Genomic DNA, 19,989 nt, shown 5'->3' with positions numbered 1-19,989 from the left:
GACTAAACAATGCCGTTTGGCAGGTCCCAGGGGAAGAGCCTTCTCTGTGGCGGCCCCGACTCTGGAACCAGCTCCCCCCGGAGATTAGCACTGCCCCCATCCTCTTTGCCTTTCGTAAACTCCTTAAAACCCACCTTTGCCGCCAGGCATGGGGGAATTGAGATATCTCCCCTGGGCCTGTACAATTTATGTATGGTATGTCTGTGTGTATGTCTGCTTAATAATGGTTTTTTTTAAAATGTTGTTAAATTATTAGATTTGTCATGAATTGTTTTATTGCTGTTGTGAGCACCCGGAGTCTACGGAGAGGGGCGGCATACAAATCGAATAAATAATAATAATAATAATAATAATAATAATAATAATAATAATAATAATAATAATCTGTCAATTGCAAAAGGCCGCTTTACTGGGATCGGCAAACATAATTCGCCGCTACATCACGCAGTCCTAGGTGCTTGGGAAGCGCCGGACTGGTGATAAAATACGAAATCCAGCATAGTGATCTCGTTTGCTGTGGTGTACTGACATAATAATAATAATAATAATAATAATAATAATAATAATAATAATAATAATAATAATAATTCTAACCACTGCACCACCACAGCTCCTCAAAGCCAGACCTGGCACTGCTTTCAAAACGCAATAAATAATTTGCTGTGAAAAGTCTAAAATGGCTCAGAATAGAACTGAAGCTGGGGTGAAAAAATAGGATTGCAGTACATTTGGGCTGAATAGGAAAGAGAACAAGATGGCATTATCTTCTGCATTCAGGGAGCAATGAGTAATCCATACTGATGTTCGGCCAAGGAGAAAGTAAGGATCTACCCTTAGACATCAAACTTATAAGTGCTAAATATCTCTTCTTCTGCTGACCTTAACCTGTGAGAGATGGGGAGGAGCCTTGTTATTGTTGGTATGGAAGTAAGATTCTATTCCACCTTATACAGCAGGGAGTGGTAAATTGTAATTGGCCTTTATATGTAATGGAAGGTAAAACTGGATCTCAGGAACCAGTGAGAATTTGTGGAGAGATTAATGGAAAATGAAGCAGCATTGACTGCTTGCATTGCAGGCTTTTAAAAAAATGCACCTCAGCATGCACATATACAATTGACTTTCTAATTCTGTGGATTTCGGTATGTCACAAAGCTCACTTTCTAATCCTCTTTGATTTCTGTATGTCACACAGTTGTTAAGGCATTCAGAGACAATTGGATGTGTTCAGAGGATTTTTTTCCCCCTCCCTTGTTCACTCCATTAATTCCGTACAGCCATTAAATTCAATCACGTTCTTGTTCAGTAAAGAGCTATAACAAGCAGCTTTATTTTGAACAGTTATAAGCAGAGTGAAGAAAACTGGGAGTCTGGAATTACTCAATTTAAATCAAGAGAATTGGATCAGCATGTCGGCTTTTGTTGCAATGAGGTCTTTCAGCACTGGGAGTGGTTTTGCACAAATTACTAGACTGCCAGATTTGGGCGATTTGTAACTCACTACAAGTCCTTGTCCTAATGAATTATGCAAAGCAGATCATCACGTAATGTGGGGTTCAGTTTGGCTTTTGGGTTTGTTGACAGACCAATTTTATTTTGTTAGCTTGGATTTAGGGTGTTGTGGTTAGCTCTGGCCCAGCTCCTGCCCCAAGGACTGTGGATGTGGGGGAGACATCCACATGCTGCAGGCCTGTTTTGCCCCTGGTGGAATCTGCTGATAAAGGCTCCTCTGACCAAGAAGACATGAGTGACAGGGAGGAGGAGAGTGTGGCAGACAGCTCAGAAGGAGATCAATTATCTAGCTCCTCCTTGGATTCAGAACAAGAGTTAATGATACAGCCACGCATGTGGAGAGTGATGCATAGGCAACAACAACTGAGAGATTATTATCAAAGAAAATGAAGCCACCTGTGGTTGGGTGGGGCTGTGGTAATTAGTGAGGCTGCTATAAATAGCAGCCTGTGGGTTTGGCCATTGTGGAGGATTATCTGATCGCTGTGTTTCGTGACTGCTTTACTGACTTTGACTTTTTGTGTGCTGATTTTTCCCCGCTGTGAAACTAAACCAGAGCAAAGGGTGTTTCACTTTGTGAAAGAGGAAGGACTGTGAATTGCCTCACAGCTGCAAGCTAAGTATCACAGAACTGATAAGGGATTTGTACAAATTACCAATTTGTTTGGAGACCAGTGCTCTTTGCTATACCAAAAGAGGGCTTGGTTTAAGTGAATTTTCATTATAAAGAACATTGTTTTGAATTTTCAAACGTGTGTGTGTCTGAAATTTGTACCTGTGAATTTTTGGGAGGAGAGCCCGACAGAACATAGGGTGAATCCAATCTAGCTATATGTGAGATTTCAGAAGCATATTAGTAGTAGTATTAGTAGTATTAGTATTAGTATTGTTGTTGTAGGTAGAAACAAATTATTTTGATGTAGTGATGAAATACTATGGATTTAGGGCGAATCCAATCTAGCTATATGTGAGATTTCAGAAGCATATTATTAGTATTAGTATTATTAGTATTAGTATTATTGTAGGTAGAACAATACTGATACTAATAATAGTATTAGTATTAGTATTTTGATGTAGTATTATTTTGATGTAGTGATGAAATACTATGGCCATTTTCTCACATATGATTTATAGCATCCTATATAATCATCCAACCATTGTTATAATTATGTTGTCAGGCTTTATTTTAGCATGACAATAACTGAATGATGCTACAAAATAATGAAAATTACTAGTTTTAAAAAAGACTTGGGGTGCATTTAAAAGAGAGTGAGGATATTTTCTTACCAACAAATTATAGCATTTCCCAGAATCATTTCACCAGCATTGGGATAAAATAGCAACAATGGCAATAAACTTTATATAACAATGGTTGGGTGATACCATGAAGAACTGTGAGTCTAAGGGAATGACCTGTGCATGCAGGGCCCTTCCATCTCTCTTCTAAGTACATGGTGAAGGCTTCTCTTACAAACTCGAGCCATCTGATTTGTGATCCATCAGAGAAGAGCATGACCTCTTCTCCTGAATCATCAGATAGCTTCCTGCTTTTCTATGCATCAAGAAAATGATGGCATGGGAAGGGGAGAGAGAATACAAAGATGTTATGGAAAGAAATGTCTTTATATTGGAATTGACATGAAAACATAACAAAGACATATCTAACTTCTTTCCAGAATGCTTATTTAAGAAAATGCTAATAATGTCCCATAAGCCTCCTGATAAAAACTCGTAATCATCACTTTTATTAGCTTATGGGAAGTCTGATTGAATAAAAGCTTGATTTTTATGCCTCTGATATATTTTATCATTTCCATGGGGGGAAATTATTTTGCCAGCCTCCGGCTGCAGCAGACTAGTAGATGAAAAGAGGATGAAAGTTATCTCTTGACCTTCCTTCCAGATGTGCAGCTGCTTTATCCAGAAGTCTGGGGGGGGGGTCGGAATGCAATTCTGTCAAGTTAATTTATAATTATATCCAGGCAACCTACTGATGGAAGTAGCCTCTGATGAGATGAACAGCTATGCTCAGAGGAAAACTGAATTTTTGGTATTAATGCTTCTGAGCCACAGCTGTGAATTTTGTTAGGCATTTGCTTAATTATTTAATGGCAGTGAGCTTATTTACGTGTTTGGGAGGGGAGGCAAAATTAAGGATGCACAGCAAAAAGAAAAGCATCCCAGTGCAGGATTCTCTTAACTGGAAAGAAAGTGATTCCAGATAGTAGGTGTTGGAAGCCATTTTGTGGGCTGTCAGGACTCGGGTTCTCATCCCATCTCCAAAATTGAGATTAAACTTTAGGGAGGAAAGCCAGGAATCTGAAGAAATGAAATGTCTTCATAAGCTGTGGAAGTTAATAGGTGTACTTGAATACCATATAGTATTTAGTCAGAAACTCCTCTGAAAGAAGGCAACCAAGCATTGTCACAGGGGAGATGTCGAAAGCCAGAGCTGCATGTGGCCTGCTCCTCTGAGGGAAGCTTAATTTACTTCCCTGTGGGAAGCTTTATCTTTGGCTCATGAAATGGTAATTCTCAATAGGAATTAAGGAACTAAGACTTTGATGTGGCATAGCTCCACTCTAAAGCAGCCTTTAAAGTAGGATCAGAGTGAGGAAGAATGGACCACCTCCTGGCAGTTCAGCCTTCCATTTCCATTAAGCCAAGTAAGCCATTAATTGCAATGCTAATATGGTGTAAATGGCAGGCCCAAGGAGTAATCTGAAGAAAGCCATGTTTAGTTCCCCTTCTATCTCACGCAAGGGTCCTGATCCAACAGGGAAATAGGGTGATAAAATAGACAGGGCACTTGCCTCTCCAAATGGCATACAGTATTGCCTCTTTAGAGTTCCTCCAGCAGTCTTGAAGCTTATGTGGAAATTCAACATGCATTGTACAGGGACTGTCCTTGAAGACCAGCTAGAAGTTACAATTGGTCCAGAATGTGGCAATACATGCAGGGATGGTTGCCCCGTGTTATACCTCTGTCTCCCAAGGTGCTTGTTGTATCCTGTAATGACTACCTTGTAACTCTGTAAATAGTTTGTTCCTCTTTCAGCGCTGTCTGAGCCCAAGCAGGAAGTCGCTCCTGATTGGCTCAGACGCGGCCGGCTCTAGCTTTGGCGGGAACCGCAAATATATAAAAGGAGCGGTTTCTCCAGGCAGAGTCAGTCGGTACTCGCTGAATTGTCACTTTACCTTGCTGAGCTGTCACTTGTTCTCTGAGCTGAATAAAAGTACCGATTGCTCAAAACCCTGTCTCTGGGTCTACTTCACTGGCGACGAACGGACGGAAGAAATTTCGCGTGCAACATGGACAAAATCCAGATCGGCCAGGCTCCGGAACTCTTCGATCCCGAGAAATCGACATGGGACGAGTACATGGCCACCTTCGAGATATTCCTCGAAGCGGCGGGAATGCAGGACGCCGAAGCCGATCGCAGACGGGCTATTTTCCTTAACTACTGCGGCGCAGAAATCCGTAGACTTGCCCAAACTCTCACCGAACCGGAACAAGCGAGAGCCACAGCGTGGGACGTCCTACAACAAAAACTGGCGAGCCATTTCAAGCCGACCAAACCAGCCATGGTTTTTCGGCATCAATTCCACATGATGGCTCAGAGGGAAACCGAGTCGATCAGCCAGTTTACAACGCGGCTTCGAACGGTACTTGCTCAATGCAAGTTTAAAGACCCGGAAGCTCGCCTCACCGACGCCTTAGTTTTCGGCATGAAAAGCAGCACGGTGAGAAATAAACTCCTCATCGAAGAAGAGCCGAGCCTACAAACCGTGATTAAACTGGCGCAAACCGCAGAAGCAGCCGACGCAGCGGCGAGAGAATTGAAAGAGCACGGAAGGCGAGAACTCATTGCAAAAATCGACTCCGCGTCTCCCAGCGCCGTGGAAACAGACAACAGCCAACAAATTCCCAGCGGAGACAACTGCCTCCTGGTGCAAGACCAGCCGAGACACCTGAGAGCGACTCACCCAGCCCCCTGCGCGGGCTGCCGGGGAAATCACCAGCGCCATCGATGCCCCTTCCGAGACGCTACATGCCGCCGTTGCAACCGGAGAGGCCACATCGCCATCGCATGCAGAGCAACAGCGCCAGAGGAAACATTTGCCACACCGCAATACCAGCGACCTCAAAACCAGACCCCCCAAGCGCGAGAAAGGAGACCATTCTGCAACGCGGGTCAAAGGAACTACTCAACCGCTAACCGCGACTACTATAGAGGTAACTCTCAATTTTCCGTGAATAACACGGCAACCAAAAAAGGGGCTAAAATTGTTATATCACTGTTACTCAATAACCAACCTTGCTCAATGGAGCTGGATACGGGCTCTAGATATACCATCATGCCCTGGGAAAAATTTAAACTGTATATGCCTAATGTATCTAAGGCTGACCTAAATCAAACCTCTTTGGTGATTAGAGACTTTCAGGGGGGGGGGTAATCTCGGTCTTGGGAACAGCAAATGTACCTATCGCATTCAAGAATGTTAAATGTACCCTTCCCATGCTTATTGTAACAGGGGCCAAGCACTCTCTTCTGGGTTTAGCATGGATGGAACCACTGGGGATCGAGATTTCGGGTGTGTGTAATGTAAACTGTTATGATATGCCTAACTTTGTGAAAGAGTTCCCTGAAGTGTTCAGCCCCACACTGGGATTGTATAAGGGGCCCCCTATATCTTTCTCTATTGACCCCAAGGTCCCACCGATCAGACTAAAACCTCGCAGGGTCCCCCTGCCGCTCCTCCCCAAACTAGACATACAGCTGGACAAACTCATTAGCCAAGGTATTTTGGTCCCTGTGGAGCAGGGGCCATGGGAAACTCCCATAGTTACCCCTCTGAAGCCAGATGGCTCTTTAAGAGTTTGCGCTGATTACAAATCGACCCTAAACAAGGCACTTCAACACCACCCCTACCCCATCCCGGTTGTGCAACAACTGCTACACTCCCTGGGGGAGGGAAAAAGGTTCGCAAAGATCGACCTGGCGCAAGCTTACCAGCAACTTCCGGTCGATGAACAAACAGCAAACGCTCAAACAATTGTAACGCACAGGGGGGCTTTCAAATGCACGAGGTTGCAGTTTGGGGTAAGCATAGCCCCAGGAATATTCCAGAGCATTATGGAACGCCTATTGTCAGGGGTAAATGGGGCCATTCCATACTTTGATGACATCTTAATTGCAGGGGAAAACCAGGAACAAGTAAACAAAAGAATAAGGGAAGTACTTAAGAGGTTACAGGACAAAGGGTTAAGAATCAAGCCTGATAAATGTGTCTGGGGAACCAACAGTATAGAATTCCTAGGATATAAAATAGATAAGGAAGGTATCCACCCCACAACAGAGAAGCTGAGAGCAATTAGAGAAGCCCCAGAGCCACGAGATAAGAATGAGTTACAGGCGTTTTTGGGCCTCCTTAATTTTTATTCCGTTTTCTTAAAGCAGAAGGCAACAGTAGCAGAGCCTCTCCATCGTTTACTCCAGAAGGAAGCCCGCTGGACATGGGGGAAAACTGAACGTGAAGCTTTTTCTCAAATAAAAAATTTATTAACTTCTAAAAGTGTAGTAGTCCAATATAGTGCTTCACTACCCATTAGGCTCACGTGCGACGCTTCGCCGTACGGCATAGGAGGAGTCCTAGCTCACGTTCTACCTAATAAGACAGAGGCCCCAATAGCATTTTTTTCAAGAACCATGACCAGCACAGAAAGGAACTATAGCCAGTTAGACAAGGAGGCTCTAGCATTAGTGGCAGGGGTAAAGAAGTTTCACAATTACATTTTTGGAAGAAGCTTTGAGCTAGTCACTGACCACAAACCCCTACTAGGCCTGCTAGCCCCCAACAAGCCCACTCCACCTTTTATGTCCCCAAGACTAATCAGATGGGCTCTTTTCCTCTCAGGGTATCAGTATGAGCTCACCCACAAGGGGGGGAAGGAAATCAATCATGCAGACGGTCTCAGCAGATGCCCCATAACAGACTTAGTGGAAGATCCTGTTCCTTCCACAGATGTGTCAATGATAGAACTCGAGGAAAACCCACTAACCACAGCAAAAGAGGTAGCTGCACACACGCAGCAAGATCAAATCCTTAAACAAGTGGTGAACTGTGTTCTAAAGGGATGGCAAAATGATGTTGTGAAACCTGAATTGTGTGATTTTAAAAACAAAAGACTTGAGTTATCGTATGTAAAAGGTTGTTTGCTATGGGGGGATAGAGTGATCATCCCCAAAAGCCTAAGGGGAAAGGTACTCAAAATGTTACATGTGGGTCATCCTGGGATTGTCAGGATGAAGAGCCTGGCAAGGGGGCATTTATGGTGGCCAGGGCTGGATGCTGATATTGAAAGTTGGGTTTCAAAGTGTGATCCGTGCCAAGAGTCACGGCCCAGTCCCCCCAAAACAACTCCGGCTGAGTGGGAACAGCCTGCTGGTCCTTGGTCTAGAATCCACATTGATTTTGCTGGCCCAGTGGGGTCTCAGTATTTTTTAATAGTGGTTGATGCCTTCTCCAAATGGTTGGAAATAATAGCAATGAACAACATAACCACAAGTGCCACTATCAAGGTATTGAGCAGACTGTTTGCATCCCATGGTTGCCCAGATCTCGTAGTGTCTGACAATGGGCCACAGCTAACAGCCAGGCAATTCGAATTGTTCCTAGATGGCCTAGGGGTCAGGCATGCCCTCATCTCGCCTTATTCGCCCTGGGCTAACGGATTGGCAGAACGTTACGTACGGGTGGCAAAGGAGGCATTGCGCAGGTCAGGCCCTGGGGATGTGCAACAGAACTTGGACCAATTCTTACTCACCCAACACATTACCCCTAACTCGCACACACATGTAAGCCCTGCAGAGTTATTGATGGGAAGGAAGTTGAGGTCACCACTAGACAGGTTAAACCCAAGATTCTGTGTTAATAATAACCAAATGTGTACAAAACCTGAAAGAGAAATGTATTTGGGACAAAATGTATATGTAAAAAGTTTTGATGGAAATGTAAACTGGATGAAGGGAATTATTGTTAAGCAAAATGCACCTAAGACCTATGTTGTTAAACTAGAGGATGGTCGTTTGTGGAAACGACACATAGACCACATTCGGAAGCGAACAGAAAATCAATTGCCACAAACCGCTGACATGGACTCTCCCCCTTCAACAGACTTTAGTACATTGCCCGAAATAAGAGACACACAAAGAGACTTATCGGGCCAGGGGGAACCATCCAGCGACGCCGAACCATCCTCGTCCTCCGAAGCCTTCGTTGGGCCCGCCAGGCCAAGTCCGCCACACCGGGAGAACAGCGGCGAGCCATCCTCCACAGTCGGTGGCGAAGGAGAAATTGGACTGCGCAGGTCAGCGCGAGCTCCTCAGAGGCCCCACCGATTGGACGACTTTGTCACATGGCTGTCTTGATGGATGTGTCCAACTATGAGGGGAGGGGTGTTGTATCCTGTAATGGCTACCTTGTAACTCTGTAAATAGTTTGTTCCTCTTTCAGCGCTGTCTGAGCCCAAGCAGGAAGTCGCTCCTGATTGGCTCAGACGCGGCCGGCTCTAGCTTTGGCGGGAACCGCAAATATATAAAAGGAGCGGTTTCTCCAGGCAGAGTCAGTCGGTACTCGCTGAATTGTCACTTTACCTTGCTGAGCTGTCACTTGTTCTCTGAGCTGAATAAAAGTACCGATTGCTCAAAACCCTGTCTCTGGGTCTACTTCAGTGCTAGTTATTACTTTTAAAATCTTATAACAAAAACCAACTTATTTGTGGGACTGCCTCTTTCTGAACATAGAAACATAGAACACTGACGGCAGAAAAAGACCTCATGATCCATCTAGTCTGCCCTTATACTATTTTCTGTATTTTATCTTAGGATGGATATATGTTTATCCCAGGCATGTTTAAATTCAGTTACTGTGGATTTACCAACCACGTCTGCTGGAAGTTTGTTCCAAGGATCTACTACTCTTTCAGTAAAATAATATTTTCTCATGTTGCTTTTGATCTTTCCCCCAACTAACTTCAGATTGTGTCCCCTTGTTCTTGTGTTCACTTTCCTATTAAAAACACTTCCCTCCTGGACCTTAACATATTTAAATGTTTCGATCATTTTCCCCCTTTTCCTTCTGTCCTCCAGACTATACAGATTGAGTTCATTAAGTCTTTCCTGATACGTTTTATGCTTAAGATACGTTTTATACGTTTTATACGTATTATGCTTCTAAGGGTCATAATGGATAAGGTGGGTAGGCTTCTAGTTCCTTAACTATTGCCATCTTATATCCATTTCAAATATCTTTCTTTCTAAGGTTTGGCAGGTTGTCATCCTTTTAATCTTCTGAAAAGTATTTAAAATCTGGCTTTTACCCCAAGTGCCGGGACAGGGTGAAGCTGTGAGATGTATTTGTTGTGGATTGTGCAGAAATTTAGATATGGTGCTAAGTACTTGGGTTTATTTTTTAAAAAAAATATTTTTGTCATAAATAGATGTTATTTTATCTCTTGGTTGTGAGCCACCCAGAATTTGGTATAAGATGGGTGGCTATATAAATGTTTGAAATAAATCAAACTAATAGGCAGGCAAATATGTTTAAAAGTTCACGTTTTTCTTATAATATCAGCTCTTTATCTCTCCTTGATATGAATCAATGTTGCTAAGAAGAATCTATTCCTTTATTCATCATATTGACCTTCAGCATTGCTTTAGGGTATGCTCTAAGTGTGCCTTTTAATGGTATAACAAGCCTGTTAGAAAAGAATTGTGTTGAACCCATAATGTATATTTTTCAATTCAATAATATAAGTTCAGGGTGAGCTAATGTTACTTTCCTGCTCCAGAGAACTCTATTGCCGTGAGTCAAGGATGTGCAATGGGAAAAACAGTGACTGAGCCACACTTTTATTCTGCTTCCCAACTCCATCTCCTGACACAATGAGCTCTAGATGTTGCTGGTATCTGTGTCATTTGTGGCAGATGATCTTATATGTGTTGATCCTCCACCATGACTGTTTGTCACTTCTCATCCTAATAAATCTGAATCTTGAAGCTTTGTCTCAGGACCCTTCCCAAAGAATTATGAGGCTGCAATGCAGTAGCTATAAGTGATGTAGCCTTTCCTTTTTACCAGGTCTGTTTAGAAGTTCTAAATGGAGCTTTTGAGCAGCCTAGAGAGGTTATAAATCATGCCTATACTATGAGAATTGGGATGGGGATCCCTGACTGGTGACTGTATTATAAATCAGCATCTTTGGTATGGGTCAAAGAATGGATTAATCTAAGAAATAAACAATTATTAACATTATAGGGACATGATGATCTGTTAAAAGTGTGACATACCTTCCTTTGGGATAAAGGAGACAAACAATATACTGTACATACTTTAGAAGACACAAAATTAGAGAAGCATTGATGCAAATATGGCAAGAAACTAAAAGGAAACATATAAAAATCCCTGGGTGGGTATCCCCAATGGAAGTGATAATTCACCCAAATACTTTAGATGGTTGATTACCAACGACTTTTAGATAGGCAATAATTGGAAGACCAGGGCATAATGATAGATGGGTGGCCATATATGCAAATTCAATCACGATATTAAAAAGATAAAGATGGATATGGATTCGAGACAGTTCCACATCAATTAGACAAAGTATTGACAGGACTAGATGAAAAATCAATAAAAAATATATACTTACCTATTACAATTTCACCCAGCAGCAGACATAGTACAAGGAGTTATGATAACATGGGCAAAAAATATTGGATGTGACATAGAATTAGAGGACTGAGAGAAAATATGGAAAAGAAATTATAAAATAACGAATCGGCAAAATATAAAGAGAATCAATATAAAATAGATGGTATATGCACCAGCAAGATTGGCAAAAATGTATCCAAGCCCAGAACCAAACTGTTGGAAATAAGGTTTTAAAAAAAGCATTTTTAATCATATATGGTAGTCATGTATAAAGTACCCAAGAAATATTGGGTAAAAAATCATAAATGGCTCCAGGAAATAACAGGTCTTCAGGTAGAATACAGACCAGAATTATTCTTGTTAGGGATTGTCAAAGGGGATTATAATAAAACTACTGTATACATTATTCTATATGCAGTATTATAATAGCAGCAAGAATAGCATTTGCACTATGTTGGAAACAAAAAAAATATACCCTTGGAAAGTTTGGTAATACAAAAAATAAATGATTGTGCTGAAATGGATAAATTAAGGATTAAACTGAAAGGACAAATGGACTCGGAATACTAAGCAATATGGAAGCAATGGTATGAATGGATTGAATATAGAAAATGAGGGGGGAAAAGAGGTAAAATGTAAGAGAAAGTAAAATGTATAATTGAAAAGTATGGAATATGTGGATTTGAATGAAAGGAAATGTAAATATTATGTATGAAATACTCTCAAATTTGAATGTAATGATATGTTAAAAATAGACTTGTAAGTAATAGCCAAATGAGGACAGTTATGTATAAAGTATGGAAATTTATTAAATGGAAAAATACAATAAAAATCTTGGAGGGCAGGAGGAGAATTGCTAGCTATGCACAGAGCGGCATTTAATATGGCAGATTGGATGGATGGATGGATGGATAGATAGATAGATAGATAGATAGATAGATAGATAGATAGATAGATAGATAGATAGATAGATAGATAGATAGATAGAGATAATAGATAGATAGATAGATAGATAGATAGATAGATAGATAGATAGATAGATAGATAGATGATAGATAGATAGATAGATAGATAGATAGATAGATAGATAGATAGATAGATAGAAAGATAGATAGATAGATAGATAGATAGATAGAAAGATAGATAGATAGATAGATAGATAGAAAGATAGATAGATAGATAGATAGATAGATAGAGATAGATAATAGATAGATAGATAGATAGATAGATAGATAGATAGAAAGATAGATAGATAGATAGATAGAGATAGATAGATAATAGATAGATAGATAGATAGATAGATAGATAGATAGATAGAGATAGATAGATAGATAGATAGAGATAGATAGATAGATAGATAGAGAGAGAGAGAGAGATAGATAATAGATAGATAGATAGATAGATAGATAGATAGAGATAGATAGATAATAGATAGATAGATAGATAGATAGATAGATAGATAGATAGATAGATAGATAGATAGATAGATAGATAGATAGATAGATAGATAGATAGAAAGATAGATGTTGATTGAATAGACAATTGTGCAATGTTTTCCAGGCTGAGGTTCTGGGATATGCTCTAGAAATCCTTTCCCACTAAGGTAAATTTTTCAGCAATCTCCACTAGGAAACCCTGGTGTTTCTTATGTGTCCCGGCTAACACAATCCTTGACTGATAGGCTTTGATACCATAGTATTCCTAAAGTTGCTGTGGAAAAGTCTGAAGCTTCTATGCTTTTAAAATATTTTTTCCCAAGCATTTTTGTTTGGTTTCCATTTTTCCTCCAGATTGTGCCAAAGAATGATATTTTCTCTCTTCCCCCACCATTTTTTGTTCATGAGACTGAAATATGGGGTTGGTGTGAAATCAATGGACAATTGACTATTTTTTCATGACCTTTTAAAATGTGCCATATGTGTCTCATGATCTCAGGCTGTCTTAAGCAAGGTTCAACCCAGGGGAGGTAATTTTGCTTGTCACTAAATAATTAGAAGTAGACTTGGTCAGTTTCTGCTCTGACATCTTTGGGCTGATTGGGGCAAGACAGGGATTATCACCAGTAGTTGACCTAGTTACATGGTGCTCTTTCGTGGCCTGATCGAGCCCAGCTGATATATCAGAGTAAGTAACACTTGAAGATGACGTCAACAATTAGGCAGGCCAGAAAGGATATCCTCAAAGTTGTGAGGGACAGAAACCAAGCAAACAAGTTATGTTATGATCATTTACCATGGAAGAAAATGGGCAGGTATAGAATTTAGTCAGAATTATTGAATGGCATGGAAATAACTAAATTAATAAAAGGAAACTCACTGCCTGATTCCAATACATTGCCTGAATTACACATTGCTGTAATTCTTACTGATACTCATTAAACTTCATTTAAATGTTGTAATTTTGCATATATTCTTATCTATATTATATGCTATTGTACTTTTCACATTTATGTAACTGCACCTAAAGAGAATTGTGGATGCAAGGCTTAGAAATATATTGTGTTTCAGGATCAGATGCCATAGGCCAATCATAATGTTGTGTGTGTGTGTGTGTGTTGGTCTATGAGGACTGGCTTTTACATACCTGGAACTTTTTTTAATATATTAGATTTGTTCTATATGCTTTGTTTTATATCTATTCTGTGAGCCGCCCCGAGGCTTCGGAGAAGGGCGGCATACAAATCTAATAAATTGAATTAAATTGAATTGAACATATGTATGTATTTTGTGTGTGTGTGTATGTGTATACATGTACACATGTATAACATATAGCATATATCTAAGGCAGTTTCTCTCTTTTTGAATAATTTTATTAAAAGTAAAATATAATACAATCTAGAAAAGAAAAAAAAAAGTGCAAGGAAGAAGAAAATAATGGTGAAAAAGAGAAAAACAATCATGAAAGGAATTTCCCACCCTCATCTGAAGTATAAAGAATTTTACTATCTCTTTGTCTCATCTAAATTCACAGATATAATACTGTTCAATCCCTAAATAACTAATGTCTTCTCCAATCCAAAAAATCTAGACAGAGCCCTAAAACAATAACATTAATTAACATATATAAAGTCAGCATTTCACATCTCAACTGTTAACATTTAGAAAGTAATTTGTATCCTAGTGTGAGCAAAATACTAAAATTTAACATGCCCTTTAAAGAAAACAAGCTCATAAAAATCCTTATTTTAAGTGAAAGAATATAATTAGATACAAAGTCAATTTAAATGCTGTCAGATTAGGGCACATAAAGAAACTGTAGGGAAAGGCCTAAGCATCAGGCTTAGCTGTACGGAAATCTAATATACATTTTTCCACTCCAGAAAATCCCCCAAAAAAGGCCTTGAAATAGCATGTCCCATTTTAACCCTGATCAAATAAACCAATTTTGTGTTCTTTCTTTTTATGTAAAACAATCTTATTCTTTAATCCATTCAAATGATTGTTGATCCTTTTTAAAATTTCTTCAATACTTTAAACAGCCGCTTTTGTAAATGCAATAAATAAAAATTATTCCAATTATTCTCTAGAATTTTTATTTTTATTTCCTTTTTAACTGTTAAGCATCATCAATTTTTAAATGTTTAATAATAAATTCCTGTTCAAATTCTTGTCCAATAGATCTCAAATAGATTTTATTGTATATTTACCCTAACATCTTCTTCTGGGAACAAACTCTTTCCAGGAAGATAAACACAGTTGACATTATTGATTCAAAGTCCCAATGCTGTTCCCCAAAAATGGCTCTTAACACCATTATCTTGCAATGTTGAAAACTATCCTCCAATATTGAAAACTATATTCTTTCCCACAAAAATGCATTTATTCTTTAAAATTTATGTTAAACTCCTAATACAAGTAGTCATTAACTTACAATTCTGCTTGTGACTTTTTGAAGTTACAACTGCATTGAAAAAAAAATGACTTTTCCTCTGGTCTTTGCACTTAAGACCATCAAGGTTTCCCGTGTGATCAAAATTTGGATGTTTAGCAACAATATGTAATTACAACAGATCAGGGATGAAATTCAGCAGGTTCCGACAGGTTCTGGAGAACTGGTAGGGAAATTTTGAGTAGTTCAGAGAACCAGTATACCATGGCGGCCCCAACCCTATGGAACCAACTCCCCCCAGATATCAGAGTTGCCCCCACCCTCCTTGCCTTTTGTAAGCTCTTAAAAACCCACCTCTGTCGTCAGGCATGGGGGAATTGAAATATTGAAATATGAAATATTCCCTTCCCCATGGCTTATAAAATTTATCTATGGTATGACTGTATGTATGACTGATCTCTTAAATTGGGGTTTTTAGATTTTTTAATATTAGATTTGTTTACGTTGTCTTTTTATTGTTGTTAGCCGCCCCGAGTCTGCAGAGAGGGGCGGCATACTAATGAATGAATGAATGAATGAATGAATGAATGAATGAATGAATGAATGAATGAATGAATGTCTGGCTGGCCCCAGAGTGAGGTCGGAATGGAGATTTTGCAATATCCTTCCCCTGCCATGCCCATCAAGCCAGGCCCACAGAACCGGCAGGGGGGAATTTTGAATTTCACTCCTATTTCTGTTGCAGTTCAAGGATCTGTTTATCACCTATAATATCATTCATGATATACGACCTGGTTTCTTGAGGAACTTCCTATCCCTAATGTGTCCATCCTGTTGAGTCTAATAGAATTGGCCTGTCCCAGGTCACATCAATGTAGTAGTGTCACCTGTTCTGCTGCAGCACCAGCCCACTGAAGCAGAAAATCCCCCAGCTATCCATACAGCTGTCACTGTGCCTGCATTCTTGCTTGTATCCAAAGCCTGACATAGATAGGTTGAATGGATACGATGAAGCTATATTGTCTTTTTGTAATTTCCCTCAATATGCTGAGTTTATTTATTTATTTGTTCAAGTTTTTTATACCGCCCTTCTCCTTAGATTCAGGGTGGCTTACAACATGTTAGCAATAGCACTTTTTAGCAGAGCCAGCATATTGCCCCCACAATCCAGGTCCTCATTTTGCCCACCTCGGAAGGATGGAAGTCTGAGTCAACCTTGAGCCGGTGATGAGATTTGAACCGCTGACCTTCAGATCTAGCAGTCAGCTTTAGTGGCCTGCAGTACTGCGCTCGACCCACTGTGCCACCTCGGCTCTGAATATCCCATTCTTTATTTGGTATTGTTTTCTAATATATTCTTTTACTGTATGAAGCTGCCCAGAATTGTCTGGGATGTGGGATGTAATAAACAAATAGTATATGATAAGGATCAATTCTTATTTGTACAAGAAAAGATTGTGTATAGTAACATCCTCTTGCTTTGTTTAGATACATATCTGAGACAAAATCCTAGACATCACATGGATTAGCTGTGGCTCCAGGGGTTTATCACTTGCATTCCAGACTCAAAATTCTTACAGCAACTAATAGGTTGAACTTTCTGTAAGCCTGTGCAAAGATGGTATATAAAGCTTTGATAACCTATTTTGCAAAGCAATCAAGTGCCTCATTTGGAAATTTTGATCATGCTTGCCCCAGGCATGGCGAGAATAGCTGGAAACACCTGCTTGCAAGTATCAACGGGACCTTTGTCTCCCAGTGGATTCTCTCCTCCTATCATTTAGCATGTGCTGTGCCCTAATGATTCTGAACACCATTGGCTGCCAATCTGTCTAGTTACCTATATTTCAATCATATGAATTATGCCACTGCAAGGATACTGGTGGGAGTTAGCATGGGTTAAGTAAACAAGCTGAGCCATTTTATGCTAATTGCTCCGCCACAAGGAAAGAAACTTCCTGAAATGTCTAAGAAAATGTTAGCATTATTTGAGCTCAACTTTTGAAATATGATAAAAGAAAACCAAAAAAGACCGTCCAAATGGTCCCTTTGCTCCAACAATGGTACTTGATTGTCTAAATATATTATTATTATTATTATTATTATTATTATTATTATTATTATTATTATTATTATTTCTTAGATTTGTATGCCACCCCTCTCCGTAGACCTCGGGGCGGCTCACAACAGTGATAAAAACAATACATGGTAACAAATCTAATAATTAAAATCTAAAATAAAGAACTGGCCTTCTGTTTCCCAGCATGAGCATGCATGGCAGTAATTGGAACACTGTTTCATAAAATTAGGAAGCCAAGTTTAAGGGAAAACAAAAAGATGCAAGATACATTAAATCAATTGTCAGACTCAATATTCATTCTATCACACAAATCATTAATGGACAATGTATGCCTAATATAAATACACTAATTGTGGGGGGAAATGATTTTATAAGAAAACATCTATATTCTTTATTCAGAGCATAAAGCCATATAAGTGTGTAAGAATCACAAAAGGCTATTGCATCTGATTGTAATTGTCACACTGGCTGTGGAATTCTGAGAATAGGAACCTACACATCCAGAGGTTATTCAGGCTGAGAAGGGCTACTTTCAGTGAAGGGCTACAAAACTGTTTACTACCACACTGTGGGCATAGCTTATTGTGTGGGTGTGGATTGATGGTCATGTGACTAGATAGGAGTGGCTTGCCAGCCATGTGACCAGTAGGAGTGGCTTAAAAATCGTGACTGGGTGGGTTAAAGGTCATGTGACTGAGTGGGAGTGGCTTACCGACCAAATAGGTGCTTGGACTTTTTTTAGGTTGATTAAGTCACATTATTTGAGTAGCCGCAAAAAGGACAAAAAATAGACAGCCTTATTTGTTGAGGAGCACAGTAACATTTTAAGGTTTTTGTACTGAACCCACAAGGTTCAGTTGGATAACAGATTAGGCAAGTAGCTCAATTTTCTTTAATTGCTATAAACCATTTGGGTTGTCACCAAGTGCTCCTCGACAAGAAGTTGCTTCAAATAGTTGCCATCCAAGGAGTACAGTTTTGCACATCCTGCAAACACTGATGAAAAAGAGAGAGAGAGCACTGAAGGGGAAGAGGTCAGAAAAACATTGCAGGAAGGTATTGAGATAACCTTTCTATGGTTCCACATTTCATACCACAGAGTATAGTCTGGAATCTCAATTCCCTCTTCTGCTCCCCGAGCTATAAAAAGAAATGAAATCACTTGGAAAAACACTGCAGCCCATTCAGACTGGTTTTCCCAGATTGGGAAGCATTATTGTATGGTTAAGGAACTACATCATTTTAAAAAAAATAAAAATCCATCTGTGGAAATAAACTGCTTTTGCAATATACACACATAAACACACACACATTTGGGATCAATCAATAAAAGAACCCTTGGATTGTGAAGTACAACAATAAAATGCTAAAGCCTTGTTATTGTTTTCAGCATATGATGTTGAGGCCATACAGCTGTGATGTTTATTTAGATAACTTTATCCCTGAAAAAAGCTTTGGTTGGCCGTCTTCATTTATATCAAGTTCTCACCATAACTGCCAGGTATCTTCAATACAGGAACTCTGTCTTGCCTATGGCTACCCAGCAATTTGCAGTAAACTAACATACTATTCTTCCCCAATTCAGTTTTCTCCAAATTGAACATCATTCCTGTCTACCACCATTTTCAGAATTCTTGGTGACTGCTATGGTAGTCAGTTCAGAAAAAGCTGTACTAGATGCTACTGGATGGTGCTGTGTTCTGTTCATGTGTATGTTGCTGTGAACTGCACCTTTTGTGGGTATCTTAAGGAGCCAGGATTTGCAGACGGAGGCAAATACCTTTTTGGAATATGGCTGTATTCATTTCCTATTGGCAGATCTGTGCAATAGTTATACTTTTGATACTTTATTTGGAAATAACAGATCAGACTGCACCAGGAAAAGAGCTCCAATAAAGTTTTTAAATGACAGGCTAATTTTCTATCTGTAGGCAATTTAAGCAGAGAAAAAGGGAAAGGATTCTAAACCAGTAGTCTGGAGATTATCACCTTCTCCACTGCACTGGGAAGGAGAGTCCAACATGGAACATGGGTAATTACCAATCCTATTGGTAGAGACTGAGTTAATTTAAATATTTAAATACGAGGTAGTCACCGCCCCTTAGCAGCCCCCAATACCTCAGTTTTAAAAACTCAGTCTAAGAGTAGAGATTTGAGTTTGTTCCTCTACATAAGTAGTAGTGATTGTGTATAAATAAATAACCTGTTTAATGTTGTTTTTTCTTCTCTTCCTTTCTATAGATCACAGATTGAAGAGGAGTATTCTTCAAGGGGTCTCTGTCCTCCGTGGACACCACCCCCACCGTTTTTCTCCCCGAGTTTCCCTTCCCTCAGCGGGTACAATTCTAAGCGGGGAGCGACCCAGCCTGGGGTCACTGGCCTCAGTGGCCAAACCTGGCTGGCGGCCGAAGGTGAGGGGGTCCGTCCCCCTCACTGGAAGGTCTGTGGAGCGCCTTCTTGGAGAGCGGAAAATCTTGGCGCGGCGCCAGCGCCTCTCAGCTGTTCGGCGGTGAGAGGGAAAGCCGCCGCCGCCGCCGTAATCGCCATTCCTGGGAGCCTTGAAAGCCGCTCTGATCGGCGAAGAAGGCATTATAAGGAAGGACGGTGGGCTCGCTTCCTTTATTGGGGTCATTGATAAGCCCCGAAGGAAGCTGGCGGTGAGATTGCGGATCCGCCATTTTCGGCGTCTTTTCGCGCGCGCGCCATTGCTGTGAGGACAGGATTGCGGCTGGCCAATCAGCAAGCGAGGTTCAGGCTGCAGGGCGCATGCGTGGATTGCTGAGGTGATTAGTCACCATTTTGTGAGAGTTATTGTGACGACTCGTTATTTCTGTGACTCTCCAGACCTTTGTTGC

This window comes from Erythrolamprus reginae, chromosome 3 (assembly GCF_031021105.1).
Source record: "Erythrolamprus reginae isolate rEryReg1 chromosome 3, rEryReg1.hap1, whole genome shotgun sequence".
NCBI lineage: Eukaryota > Metazoa > Chordata > Lepidosauria > Squamata > Dipsadidae > Erythrolamprus > Erythrolamprus reginae.
Note: the sequence above shows the minus strand (reverse complement) of the source record.